General features: G+C 31.6%; 1 non-coding gene across 1 annotated transcript; it reads left to right on the plus strand.

Annotated features, from left to right (window-relative positions):
* Nucleotides 1-723: 723 nt before the first annotated feature.
* LOC130948980 (small nucleolar RNA R71) lies at nucleotides 724-831 on the plus strand. Its single transcript, XR_009073306.1, has one exon. It is a non-coding gene; the product is annotated as a small nucleolar RNA R71 (small nucleolar RNA).
* The last annotated feature ends 13400 nt before the right edge of the window (nucleotides 832-14231 follow it).

The following is a 14231-nucleotide window of genomic DNA, read 5'->3' on the forward strand; positions in this document are numbered from 1 at the left end:
TGTGTTGCTTGGGAGAGTACTAGGAGGGAGTTCAGTAATTTTCTTGCTCAGCTGACCCACTTGTCCTTCCAAATTTCTGATGGAGGACCTTGTTTCATTCATGAAACTTTGAGTGGTTTTGATTAGATCAGAGACCATTGTTGCTAAGTCAGAGGTATTCTGCTTAGAACTCTCTGTCTGTTGCTGAGAAGATGATGGAAAAGGCTTGCCATTGCTAAACCTGTTTCTTCCACCATTATTGTTATTGAAACCTTGTTGAGGTCTCTCTTGATTCTTCCATGAGAAATTTGGATGATTTCTCCATGAAGAATTATAGGTGTTTCCATAGGGCTCTCCTAGGTAATTCACCTCTTCCATTGAAGGGTTCTCAGGATCATAGGCTTCTTCCTCAGATGAAGCATCCTTAGTACTGCCAGGTGCATTTTGCATTCCAGACAGACTTTGAGAAATCAAATTGACTTGTTGAGTCAATATCTTGTTCTGAGCCAGAATGGCATTCAGAGCATCAATCTCAAGAACTCCTTTCTTCTGATTAGTCCCATTGTTCACAGGATTCCTTTCAGAAGTGTACATGAATTGGTTATTTGCAACCATTTCAATGAGTTCCTGAGCCTCTGTAGGCGTCTTCTTCAGATGAAGAGATCCTCCAGCAGAGCTATCCAAAGACATCTTGGATAGTTCAGAGAGACCATCATAGAAAATACCTATGATGCTCCATTCAGAAAGCATGTCTGAGGGACATTTTCTGATTAATTGTTTGTATCTTTCCCAAGCTTCATAGAGGGATTCTCCATCCTTCTGTCTGAAGGTTTGGACTTCCACTCTAAGCTTACTCCATTTTTGAGGTGGAAAGAGCTTTGCCAAGAAGGCATTGACTAGCTTTTCCCAAGAGTCCAGGCTATCTTTAGGTTGTGAATCCAACCATATTCTAGCTCTGTCTCTTACAGCAAAAGGGAATAGCATCAGTCTGTAGACCTCAGGGTCAACCCCATTAGTCTTGACTGTGTCACAGATTTGCAAGAACTCAGCTAAAAACTGATGAGGATCTTCCATTGGAAGTCCATGGAATTTGCAATTCTGTTGCATTAGAGAAACTAATTGAGGCTTAAGCTCAAAGTTGTTTGCTCCAATGGCAGGGATAGAGATGCTTCTCCCATAGAAGTTGGGAGTAGGTGCAGTAAAGTCACCCAGCACCTTCCTTGCATTGTTGGCATTGTTGTTGTTTTCGGCTGCCATGTGTTCTTCTTATTTGAAGAATTCGGTCAGGTCCTCTAAAGAGAGTTGTGCTTTGGCTTCTCTTAGCTTTCTCTTCAAGGTCCTTTCAGGTTCAGGGTCAGCTTCAACAAGAATGCCTTTGTCTCTGCTCCTGCTCATATGAAAGAGAAGAGAACAAGAAGATGTGGAATCCTCTATGTCACAGTATAGAGATTCCTTGAGGTGTCAGAGGAAAAGAAAAATAGAAGAAAGAAGGTAGAAGAATTCGAACTTGATGAGATAAAGTTCGAATTGTGCATTAAGAAGGAGTAGTACTCCATAAATAGAAGGATGTGAGAAGGAGGGAAGAGAATTTTCGAAAATTAATTAGAAAGATGTCAAAAATATTTTAAAAATTGATTGATAATTTTCGAAAATTGAAAGTGGAAAAGAAATCAAGTGATTTTTGAAAAAGATTCTGAAATTAGAAGTTAAAAAGATTTGATTGAAAACTGATTTTGAAAAAGATGTGATTAAAGAGATATGATTGAAAAGATTTGATTTGAAAACAATTTTAAAAGATATGTTTTGAAAACAATTTTTTAAAAGATTTAATTTTGAAAATCAATGACTTGTCTAACAAGAAAAGATATGATTCAAACATTAAACCTTCCTCAACAGAAAAGGCAACATATTTGAGATGTTCAATCAAATCATTAATTGTTAGTAAGTATCTTTGAAAAAGGAAAGGAATTGATTTTGAAAACATTTGATTGAAAAGATATGATTTGAAAAAGATTTGATTTTGAAAAGCTTAGAAAACTTGAAAAAAAATGATTTGAAAAACAAAATCTTCCCCCTTTGCCATCCTGGCGTTAAACGCCCAGAATGGCCTCCATTCTGGCGTTTAACGCCCAAAATGCTACCTCTTTGGGCGTTAAACGCCCAACCAGGTACCCTGGCTGGCGTTTAAACGCCAGTCTGTCTTCTTCACTGGGCATTTTTGAATGCTCAGCTTTTTCTGTATAATTCCTCTGCAGCATGTTCTGAATCTTGAATTCTTTGTATTATTGACTTGAAAAGACACAACTTAAAAATATTTTTGGATTTTTTTTTTAATAATCAAAATGCAACAAGAATGAAATAACAATGCATGCAAGACACCAAACTTAGCAATTTGTATACTACTGACACTATATGAGACACATAAACACTCAAGCCAAAAGAATTCAAAGATCAGAGTAAGAAATCATCAAGAATTACTTGAAGATCCTTAAGATACATGAATGAATGTATGCAATTGACACCAAACTTAAGATGAGACTAGTGTCTCAACAAGGAACATAACATATTTTTGGTTTTTATGAAATTTTTTTTTTTTGAATTTTTTTTTGTGTTTTTCGAAAATTAAGTGAAAAAAGATATCAAAATTCTTTAATGAGAATTCCAGGAATCAGTGCAATGCTAGTCTAAGACTCCGGTCCAGGAATTAGACATGGCTTCACAGCCAGCCAAGCTTTCAAAGAAAGCTTCGGTCCAAAACACTAGACATGGCCAAAGGCCAGCCAAGCCTTAGCAGATCACTGCTCCAAAAGCAAGATTTGATAAAAATCAACAAGCTCTTGTGATGATAAGTTGAAACCTCGGTCCAATGAGATTAGACATGGCTTCTCAGCCAGCCAGATTTCAACAAATCATCATGAAACTCTAGAATTCATCTTCAAGAATTTCGAAAAAAAAAATACCTAATCTAAGCAACAAGATGTACCGTCAGTTGTCCAAACTGAACAATCCCCGGCAACGGCGCCAAAAACTTGGTGCGCGAAATTGTGAACAATACTTTTCACAACTCTCATAATCCCCGGTCATGAACTCCAAAAACTTGGTAGTTCAATTTCATGGCATTACACAACTTCGCACAACTAACCAGCAAGTGCACTGGGTCGTCCAAGTAATACCTTACGTGAGTAAGGGTCGATCCCACGGAGATTGTTAGTATGAAGCAAGCTATGGTCATCTTGTAAATCTTAGTCAGGCAGACTCAAATGGATATGGTGATGAACGAAAATAACATAAAAGATAAAGATAGAGATACTTATGTAATTCATTGGTAGGCACTTCAGATAAGCGCATGAAGATGCCTTCCCTTCCGTCTCTCTGCTTTCCTACTGTCTTCATCCAATCCTTCTTACTCCTTTCCATGGCAAGCTCGTGTAGGGTTTCACCATTGTCAATGGCTACCTCCCATCCTCTCAGTGAAAGCGATTGCATATGCTCTGTCACAGCATAGCGGAATTCAGCTGTCGGTTCTCGGTCAGGCCGGAATAATATCCATCGATACTTTTGCGTCTGTCACTAACGCCCCGCCTGCTAGGAGTTTGAATCACGTCACAGTCATTCAGTCATTGAATCCTACTCAGAATACCACAGACAAGGTTAGACCTTCCGGATTCTCTTGAATGCTGCCATCAGTTCTCGCCTATACCACGAAGACTCTGATCTTACGGAATGGTTGGCTCGTTTGTCAGGCGAGCACTCGGTTGTCAAGCGATCAACCATGCATCGTACAATCAGGAATCCAAGAGATATTCACTAGAGCCTTGGTTGCTTGTAGAACAAGAGTGGTTGTCAGTCACCTTGTTCATAAGTGAGAATGATGATGAGTGTCACGGATCATCACATTCATCAAGTTGAAGAACAAGTGATATCTTAGAACAAGAACAAACGGAATTGAATGGAAGAACAATAGTAATTGCATTAATACTCGAGGTACAGCAGAGCTCCACACCTTAATCTATGGTGTGTAGAAGCTCCACCGTTGAAAATACATAAGCATAAGGTCTAGGCATGGCCGAATGGCCAGCCTCCCAATGATCTAAGATAGCATAAAACGAAGATAGCTACCAAAGTCTTCTAATACAATAGTAAAAGGTCCTACTTATAGATAACTAGTAGCCTAAGGTTTACAGAAATGAGTAAATGACATAAAAATCCACTTCCGGGCCCACTTGGTGTGTGCTTGGGCTGAGCAATGAAGCAATTTCGTGTAGAGACTCTTCTTGGAGTTAAACGCCAGCTTTTATGCCAGTTTGGGAGTTTAACTCCCATTTGGGTGCCAGTTCCAGCGTTTAACGCTGGGATTTCTTGAGGTGACTTTGAACGCCGGTTTGGACCATCAAATCTTGGGCAAAGTATGGACTATCATATATTGCTGGAAAGCCCAGGATGTCTACTTTCCAACGCCGTTGAGAGCGCGCCAATTGGGCTTCTTAGCTCCAGAAAATCCACTTCGAGTGCAGGGAGGTCAGAATCCAACAGCATCTGCAGTCCTTTTCAGTCTCTGAATCAGATTTTTGCTCAGAACCTTCAATTTCAGCCAGAAAATACCTGAAATCACAGAAAAACACACAAACTCATAGTAAAGTCCAGAAAAGTGAATTTTAACTAAAAACTAATAAAAATTTACTAAAAACTCAACTAAAACTACCAAAAACATACTAAAAACAATGCCAAAAAGTGTATAAATTATCCGCTCATCAGTTATTCCCTTTATTTTTTGCTAATGTGCTGATTATATGCAAGAGAAATTATAAATGGCTTGAATATAATGTCCTGCAAGAAAAATATCATGAGAATATATGTTTCACTTAGCTTTATAAATGTCCTGTATATAAATTGCTAAGTTTTGTTTACCTATTTCAATCAGTTTTGAATAATCATGTTGATATACCATAATTCATGATATATAGTTATATACTCTCTGTTTATTTTTCGAATAAATTCCTTACATAATTAAAATAGGAATATACAGGATCCAAAAAGAGGTAATAATGAATCATGAACTGGAGTTATTTTCTTGTATCTAAAAAGAGCTTAATACTGGGTTATTTTCTTGTCTTATCTTATATTATAGTATCTTTTTTATGTGCAGAGCCATTTTCTTATTGATGAAGATGATGAGTAGTTTTTTTAGAAGGCTTTCAAATATAGGACAAGTAAGCGATTTAGCCAAATGATGTCGGATATCCGTGAGGGTGTAGATACAATCCACGAATGGCTAATTCCTGCTTATAAAAAGGTGTTAGAAAAGTACTAGGAAACGGATGAGAAATGGAAAAATATAAGAAAAAAAATGAGGGAGAATCGAGCGTCACTCTTAGGTGGTTCTGTCCATTGCGGTGGTTCTATTCCACTGAGCTCAACTATAGAGAGGATGGTAACATAATTTAAGTGGCTTTAGATCTTATTTAATAGACATTTATTTATATAAAATTTTTTTATTCTGTGTTTATGTGAAATAGAAGAAGCAGTTAGACCGTACACCAACTCATGAGGAAGTCTTCAAGAAAACCCACACACTTAAAAGTGACAAGTCTAAATGGGTGGACAAACGCTCTCAAAACACTCATGTGAGATATAGTATAAATATTAAGTAGATAAATTTTTCACTTCTACTATTTAGTTTCTTCTCTGTTACTTATTATTATTATTAGTAGTTGTTGTGTTTTTTAACTTTGTTTTTATAACAGAATTACATCCAAAAACCAGAGTTATAGTACCTTTGTTTTTTAACATTTCAAGAAAAATGAAACTCTAATTTCTTCCAGATCTGAGCAAAGCAACATGTGTTTTAATTTACATATCTGAAAAAGATGGATTCACTGTTCCTTTTGCTGCATTTTCAGTGAAATGTTGTAGTAATTCATGAATATAAGAATATTGAAGAATGTAAAACTAACTATGCATGAATATAAGAATATTGAATTACACCTATATATATATATATATATATATATATATATATATATATATTCTAATCAATCAGTATTTGATATGTTAATGAATTGAGTTTTTGTGTGGCAAACAAATGCTGTTAAAAACCTTTTCTGTGTGTGGCAAACAAATGCTGTTAATAATGCATGCTACCTAATTGGGATATTCTCAGCTGTTTGATGTCTTGATTTATGTCATTTATTCTTCTACTTTAGTTAATTGTTCCTTTTGCCAATTGTTCCTGTTGCTTTTTGTGAGAATATTATTTTGTATTTTGTAATGAGAATCATGAATATTTTAGAGCTTATTCTATCTGAATTATTGGGAAAGGATGAAATTTTGTTGGTATTTTTTCTTTTGATAATAATCATTGTGCAACAGGAGAAGTTTATAAAAAAGTTAGTAGAATTTCAGGCCCAACATGTCGAGGCTTAAGCACAAGGAATGGAGCTACCACCAATTGATGAAGACTTGATTTGGGAGGAAGTGTGTGGTGGGCAAAAGAAGAATCGAGTTTACGGAAAAGGAGCATTCTTTTCTAGCTCTATTAAATCTAGAACCACTTCTGCCAACTCTGTATCTGGAAGAGCATCTACAAATCAAAATTCTGTTCCTGATTTACGAGAATAGATTCATAATCTCAATGAAGAGCTTTTTCAACGTGTTACTCAATAGATAGATGAGCGTATTAGTAAGTTGTTAGATACACGATTGGCTCCTTTGGAAAAGACTCAAAAGAAGTTAGAAAAGTTAGAACGGGCAATTGGAAAGGCCAAGAAGAAAAAGCTGAAACAGAAGAGATGGAATGAGGCTTATGTTAGCTATTACAAGAAGGTTAGAGCGTCAAGTAGTTCCACTACTGCTCCACCGCCACCGCCACCGCCACCGTCACCACCGCCACCTTCAATCTCTTCGGATGAAGACTATGATGATGATAGGGATGAAGATGACACTGAGGACTATAGTTGATATATTTAGTATGGTTGAACAATATACTGAGGATTATAGTTGATAATACACTTTGTTTATATCTTGAATTATATTGACTTGCTTGTTTATAATACTTTTCTTTTAGCTTTATAATATGATGAATTTGTTTATTTTTTGTAATATTATAAATATTTGAATACTAATTAGATAAAAAATTGTAATTATTAAATTTATATTATTTTGTATAAAACAGGTTTATTTTACAATGAAAAAATCTAAAAAAAATTCTATTTTATCTTATTGATAGTAATCTAAAAAAAAATTACCGACGGAAAATCTGTCGGAAAATCCGTCTGTAATTATCGACGGAAAATCCGTCGGAAAATCTGTCTGTAGTCTGTAATTACAGATGAAAAATCCGTCTGAAAATCCATCGGAAAGTTCGTCGTCTTCAGAAAATGGGTGGAAAAAATCTGTCTTTATTAAGCCATTTTCTAGTAGTGTCTTTCTTATTTTTCAATTACCGAAATTATAATTTCAATTATACCAAATATTAAATAAAGATTATACAAAAATTATAATTAATTTAAGCTCCAATTATTATAAAAATTACATATGACTCCTAGTATTTTTAAATTCAAAGTATCATAAAGTTTTATTTAATTGCTTTCAGTACAATAATTTTCTTAGAATAAAATCCTCAACAAATATACTAAATCATAAATAACTCATTATTTAATTTTCAAAAACTCGGAATGTTACATAAAAAGCAAGGAGATTTTGAAAGAAAGTTAGTAAATAACAAAGAAAAAGAGAAAAACAAGAAAGCCAAGATTGAAGGAGCACTTCCAATGAACTTTAGTGAGTTGCCAACCTTGACCTCTTCACACTTCAATGAGATTAACTTGAGTTATAGATGTCCAAATGAAGCAGTTCTAATACATCCAAATCCTGCATTGAACATAGCCCAATCTCAAGTGCTCTCAACCTTACGCATCATGCAGCAACCCCTGCGCCTCACGCCCCTCTCCTTGCGCCTCATGCAACCACCAACCTCACCTCATGGAGTTGCCTTTTCTTCATGCGCTTCACGCCTCACTTCCTGCGCCTCACGCAGCATACCATGCGCCTCACGTGGGAGGCCTTGCGCCTCACGTAGCATCACAGAGGCCACCAACTCATTAACTTTGGGATTGCGCTTCACGTGTGGCTTGCTATGCCTCATGCACCAATCATGGGCCACTCCCAAGACTTTTGATTCCTTGATAAATCTCCCATAATCTCCAATTCTTTAAAACATTCATTGATAATTGTGAAGAATTATCCACAGCTTGACTTGGAATGAAAAACTACTAAAGGAACATTAATTAGTTTAGATTTGATTTTGTGTTAATTTGATTTGGTTTGAATTCTAAAATAATTAGATTTAAGAGTCAATATTTAAAGAGGAGAGAGACACTCACGTGGCTCTCTTCTTGCAGCCTTTTTGAGTTCATAGTTTTTTTTTTTCAACACTTCATGAACAACTAATTTTTTTTTTAAGGTTAGGAGCTCTGTTCATCTATATATGGATTATTAATCTAAGTATTTTTCTTTATTTGAGGTTTATGCTTTAATTTATTTCATGATTGAGTTTTCGTTCTTCATCCCTAAAGATTTAGAATTGTTGAAAAATATTCTAACTCTGTTTTAGATTCTAAATGTTGTTTTGCAAAAAGTAATATTGGAATTAGTTTTAAAATATTTTCTCACTACTTTTTTATTTAACTAGGAATAGTATTTCAAAGAGTGTGCAACACTACTTTGTGATTTTCAATTGCTCTAATTTGAAAAAATGACATAAAATTTGGATTAGAAAACTTTTGAAAATCATTCTTTCTTGCAAGTTTCAACTGTTTAGGATTAACTTGGATAAGTGACATATGATTCAACCTATGCACTATTCTTGAATCTTATTTGAAAGTAAATCAGATTTGTACATCACCTCTTTTCTTAAATAATTGACTAAGAAATTAGTGATTAATTAGGTTAAAAACAAATTAAATTGCTAAGAAATTGAAATTTGATTATTTATAATTTGTCGTAATTGATCTCTGCATGCCTCAATTAAATAAACATAAGGATTATTTTTCTAAAGAGTGAATATCTCTGAAACCTTAACATTCTCATCTTCATTGTCTTCACATTCACTGTTTGTTTTTTATTGCCTCTGTTTACACGTTTGCTTTAATATAATCCTCATTCATTCTTCTATTTCTTGATTTGTCTAATTAAAATAGTCAATTAATCATTATTGTTTAGTCCTTTAATTCTCGTAGAAACAATAACTCACTCACTATAACATTACTTGATACGATTTGATGTACTTACCGAATTGTGGTGTTGCGAAATTCCGCATTAATCACCTTCGTTCTTGAGTCTATTAGCAAGAACTTTGGTAATGATTTTACAAGACATGTTGCATAAGTGGATAGGTTGCATCTGCTCGTTTTTGACTTGTGATAGGTTTAATTTTTGGAATCAAGGTTATTAAGGTTTCGTTGATCTCTCCAATGTTCTTCGGATTGTTGAGAATATTCCCAATCATTTTACACACATCGGGTTTAACGCAACCCCATTTATTCTGATAAAAAAGAACTTGAATACCATTTTTGTCTGAAATTTTAAGACTACCCATGCTAAAGATTGAGTTCTTTATCTTCTGGTTAGCAATAGAGCAACCAATAAAATTCAAATCAACATTAGAAAGTACAAGCAAAGCATTGTTGAAAATAAAATAAAATAAAAAATCAGAAAGACTATCAAAATAGAGTTTAGAATAAAAGGAGGTAGTCATATCTTTAAGAATAGTGTTATTGAAATCTAAACACCATGTCACCATCATTACTTTGAAGAGAAACACTTTTATTTCTTATTCTTCTAGCCATGATAATTTCATAAAAGTACTTAGTATTTTCGTTTCTCATCTCTAACTAAATTTATAGAACCATGACATTTTTCTTTTGTTTAAGGATATCTTTATATTCTCTCCACAATCTAATTCGGAGCTCTTCAAGAAAGTTGTTGCTGTTATTAGAGAGGATTGCTGCGATCCCATTAAATCTTAGAATTTTATTTTTTTTCTTCTATGGAATACTTAATTGATACAAGATCATAGGGAACATATAAAAATGATTTACATTACGGAATCCAAAGTTGGAATTAAAAGATGAATTTCTTTTTATTGTAACGTAGTATTTTGATACAATCGGATTAATTTCTCCAACCCCTTAACATATATAATCTAGAAACACCAGTTTAAGATTTAATTAATAAGAATAGATAGATCCCGAGTTATGCATCATATGTTTCTCAAGCTCAAATCTGAAGTTTTTTATTCCATAACCAACTCTAATTTATTTTTTCCCACTTAATTATAAAATTATTGGCTAAAAAGATGAATTCGACTAATAAGAAAACAAGTGACTAATCAATTATTATATTATTATATTAGAAATAGAATTATTATTCATTGAAAACGCGAATTAAAGAAGAAGACCGAGGAGGGTGGGACTTGGGAGAGCAAGAAGACAAGAGAGGGGTCCACTCGCCACAACACCATTTCCCACTTGCCCATTTCTCCTCCCTCTATTATGCAATGTGACTTTGTTTATTATTAAAAAAACCATTTAAATAACCATATTAATGTCTAGGTAGTAGCTCCTCACGTTTCATCTTATATAAAAATTTAGAAAAACCATCTCCCCAAACCCAACTTGGTCAACTTTGCTAAACCATGGTTAATTAGTGTGTCATCATCACCCAAGAAAGAAAGAAAATTAAAAGGGTTTAGTTTTAGAACACATAATAAATTTATTATTAATAAAGAAATTTAAATATTTTATATTTTTAATAAAAAAATTTAATTAATTTATAAAATTAACATATATTTTTAAAAAATAAAATAAATATACTCAAATTAAAATTATAAATATACAATTTAATCGTATATTATAACAAGTTGCTATTCACACAAATTATTAGAGTAATTTTGAAGTAAAAAAAAAATAATAATTAAAATATAAATATTTATTTAATTAAATATATTAAATTGTTTAAAATTTTAATTTTTAATTATTAATTTTTACATAAAATTATTATAATATCTTTTTTAACACTTATCGATTACAGATTCAAACTTTAATTTTAGAAATAGAATAATTAATTAATACATACAGTACCTTTTAGTATTTAGTACTTAATTAAACAACATCATTGTTACAAAAATGTGTTAGGAGAATTTATCATATTTTAAAAGAAAACACACGAAGTTTCAAACCCCATGAGAGCGACAACATTATTAGGTACATCAAATAAATCAACATCATCAGCATCGGCATCTTAATCAAGTCCATCGTCTAACCCCACCCACAAACTCGACTTCTCTTTATTTATTTATTTTTATCACACAACGTTAACATACTTCAATAATCTTTATGCTTTACTATATCTTTACACCTGTTATCACGGTTGCCCCACATAATTAATATATGTGTCAATTATTTTTTAATCCACTCCATTACATTTGTTTTTTGGTGTCTGTCTACTATATACGTTTTATATATAAAACATCATTTGTATACTTTTATCTATTAATTTAAATTTTTTAACAAAAAGATAATTCCATACAATAATATGAAATTTTTATGACAAATAATTTAGAGTTTGTTTTTATTATTTATGTAAAAAAGTTTTATAATATATTTATTGTAGTTTAAGAGAATAAGAATAGAAAAAAGGAAGATGCTCATCAGCTTTTGTTCCTTTATTTCTTTACTGAAATTCTTGGTTAATAATGTGGTACAATAATTAATTAAGTGGAATTCTTAATTATGTATTTCCAGCTCTTATTGCCTCAAAAAGTATGCGTCATGAGTTAAAGGGTTGTGGATAAAACATACTTTTAATTATGAATTCATTAGGTATTTAAATAAATAGACGGATATCCAGTTTTACTTTATGATTTCATCTATCTATGAAAAAAAGATAGCCTAAAATAAGATATTATGGTAATATATATTAATGCAACAGAATTGTGATAGCATTTTGTTTCTCTTTTCCCTTATAATTCCTCGTGTCCGACAGCAAAACCTTTTCAATTATTTTTTTCTGGTGTACATTTTTTTTAAAAGGAAGAGTTAGTTTTATATTTTTCACCTAGATTTTGTTCTTTTCTTTATATATAAATATATGCTAGTTCTCCACGCACACTTATTGAAGACTACTTTCTGTTTACGAAATCCCGTTTTGTATGACAAGTATTTGGATTGAATTCTCTTCCTTTAAATTGACTCTTAATAAGAACATATACTGAATTACCTAAAAAAATTCATGAAATAAAATAATACAATAAAATAAAACACAATATTTTTTTTCAGGATATATATAAGCTGCAAGCAAGACGGAGATCCGGGATCCCATTGCTACATGACTTCATCAGATTGAAGATAAATTTGTTTCATATAAAACGTTAGATTTTTTTCTCTTTTTTAATTTCTTTGGTCAAGAAAAAGCACGAATACCCTCACCAATTTATAAAATTATTAATTAATATTATTATAAAAATTACGAAGATGAATAATTCTTTCTAAAAAAAATTAGAAGTCAATATATATTTTTAACTAAACAATAGAAAATTGATGATTAATGTAAATTTAAATAAAAGACAAAAATAAAAAGGTTAGTCAACTAATATTTCTGATTATATGTACTTTTGACATGTATCATAAACACATGCAACATGCATATATCCTCATCAATAATTAACTCACATATGAATATATATTGTTAAATTTTATAGATGTATCCCAAAAAAAAAATATATTAAGAGCTTTTCATGAACTGTAGATTTGTTTATACAAATTAAGTATAAACAAAATCTCAAAAAAGGGAAACAGAACTTTCCTTTTCCGGTAATGTTGTAACATAAGTTGGCCAACCATTATTGACTCAATTAATAAGCCTGTTATGAAATCAGTTAGTTTTCTGAAAGTGTAAATTAATTAACAATTGATAATTATTTTGAATACAAACATTTTTCATAGATATTTCAAAATAGAAACAGTAATAAATGTAAATATGTTAAAATTATAAATATTCAAAATATTGAAATTTTAAATTTTTTTCATTAGCTCTTTATGTTTCGTTTTGTTAAGTGCTAAAAAAAGAAAATCTAATTATATTTTTAATACATTCTCTCGCATAAAAAATTGTTTATATTTGTATATCTATCTATCTATGTGTGTGTGTCTTATACTAACTTTTTATATAACAAGATCCAACTCTAAAAACATCTTGGATATTATATTATGAAACAATCATGCTATATATAGATAAAAAATAAATTACTAAATTTCATATAATGTATTTTAAAATATAAAATACACTTTTAAAATAAGTTAAAAAAATATAATTTTTAAAAATATATGATAGTTAATTTGGCAGTTAGTTGTTGTGTGAACATATATAATATTTTTTGTAATGAAATTATTTATTTTGAAAATTTAAATCAATAAAAAATACATAAATAATTATATTTCTAATATATTAGAAACACACTGTTACCAAATTTAATTAAGTATTTATATTTTTAATTATTTAAATAAATTAAAATAAGTTGAAAAGCCTTTATTTTGGATAAACGACGAAACAAAGTATGCAAAATTACTTTTATTGACTTATTTTTAGAATTGCTTTCTCTTCAACTTTTTTTTTTTCGATTAGTCGTGTTACTAAAGTAATTAAAAATCTTACTTTGTTTCTTTAATAAATAATCTAAATAACTAGCCATTTTACTAACAAATATAACATTTTTGTCAATCTCTTTTTTTTTAAAAAAAAAAACATACAATGTTATTTATTTATTTATTTAAAATTTAACTGATGACCCTAATAAGTGAATCTACTATAGATTTTAGTTCCTTTGTCTTCTCTAATTCTCTTCCTCTTTCTCTCCATTCTTGTGCTTCTAGCCTTCTACTTCTACTTCTTCTCCTCCTTCCTTTTCTTTTTCTCCACTTCATCTACCTTGGTTCCTCTCTCTTTGTTTCTTTCCTTCTTATTAAACCCACCCCCACCACCATACCACACCTCTTTTCCAATTCCACCTTCACAACTTCACCAAACCCCATACCTTCTCTCTCCCCTCTGTCTCTCTCTTTCCCTGATCTCCTTATATTTCATTCCCATATTCACACCCACACCACTTCCCTTAAAATAAACCAAAAGCACAGAACTCTCACAAACACCCCCCCTCCTCCCCTCCCCCAAAAAAAAAAAAAAAAACATAAAACCAA

Source organism: Arachis stenosperma, chromosome 1, assembly GCF_014773155.1.
Source record: "Arachis stenosperma cultivar V10309 chromosome 1, arast.V10309.gnm1.PFL2, whole genome shotgun sequence".
Taxonomy (NCBI): Eukaryota; Viridiplantae; Streptophyta; class Magnoliopsida; order Fabales; family Fabaceae; genus Arachis; species Arachis stenosperma.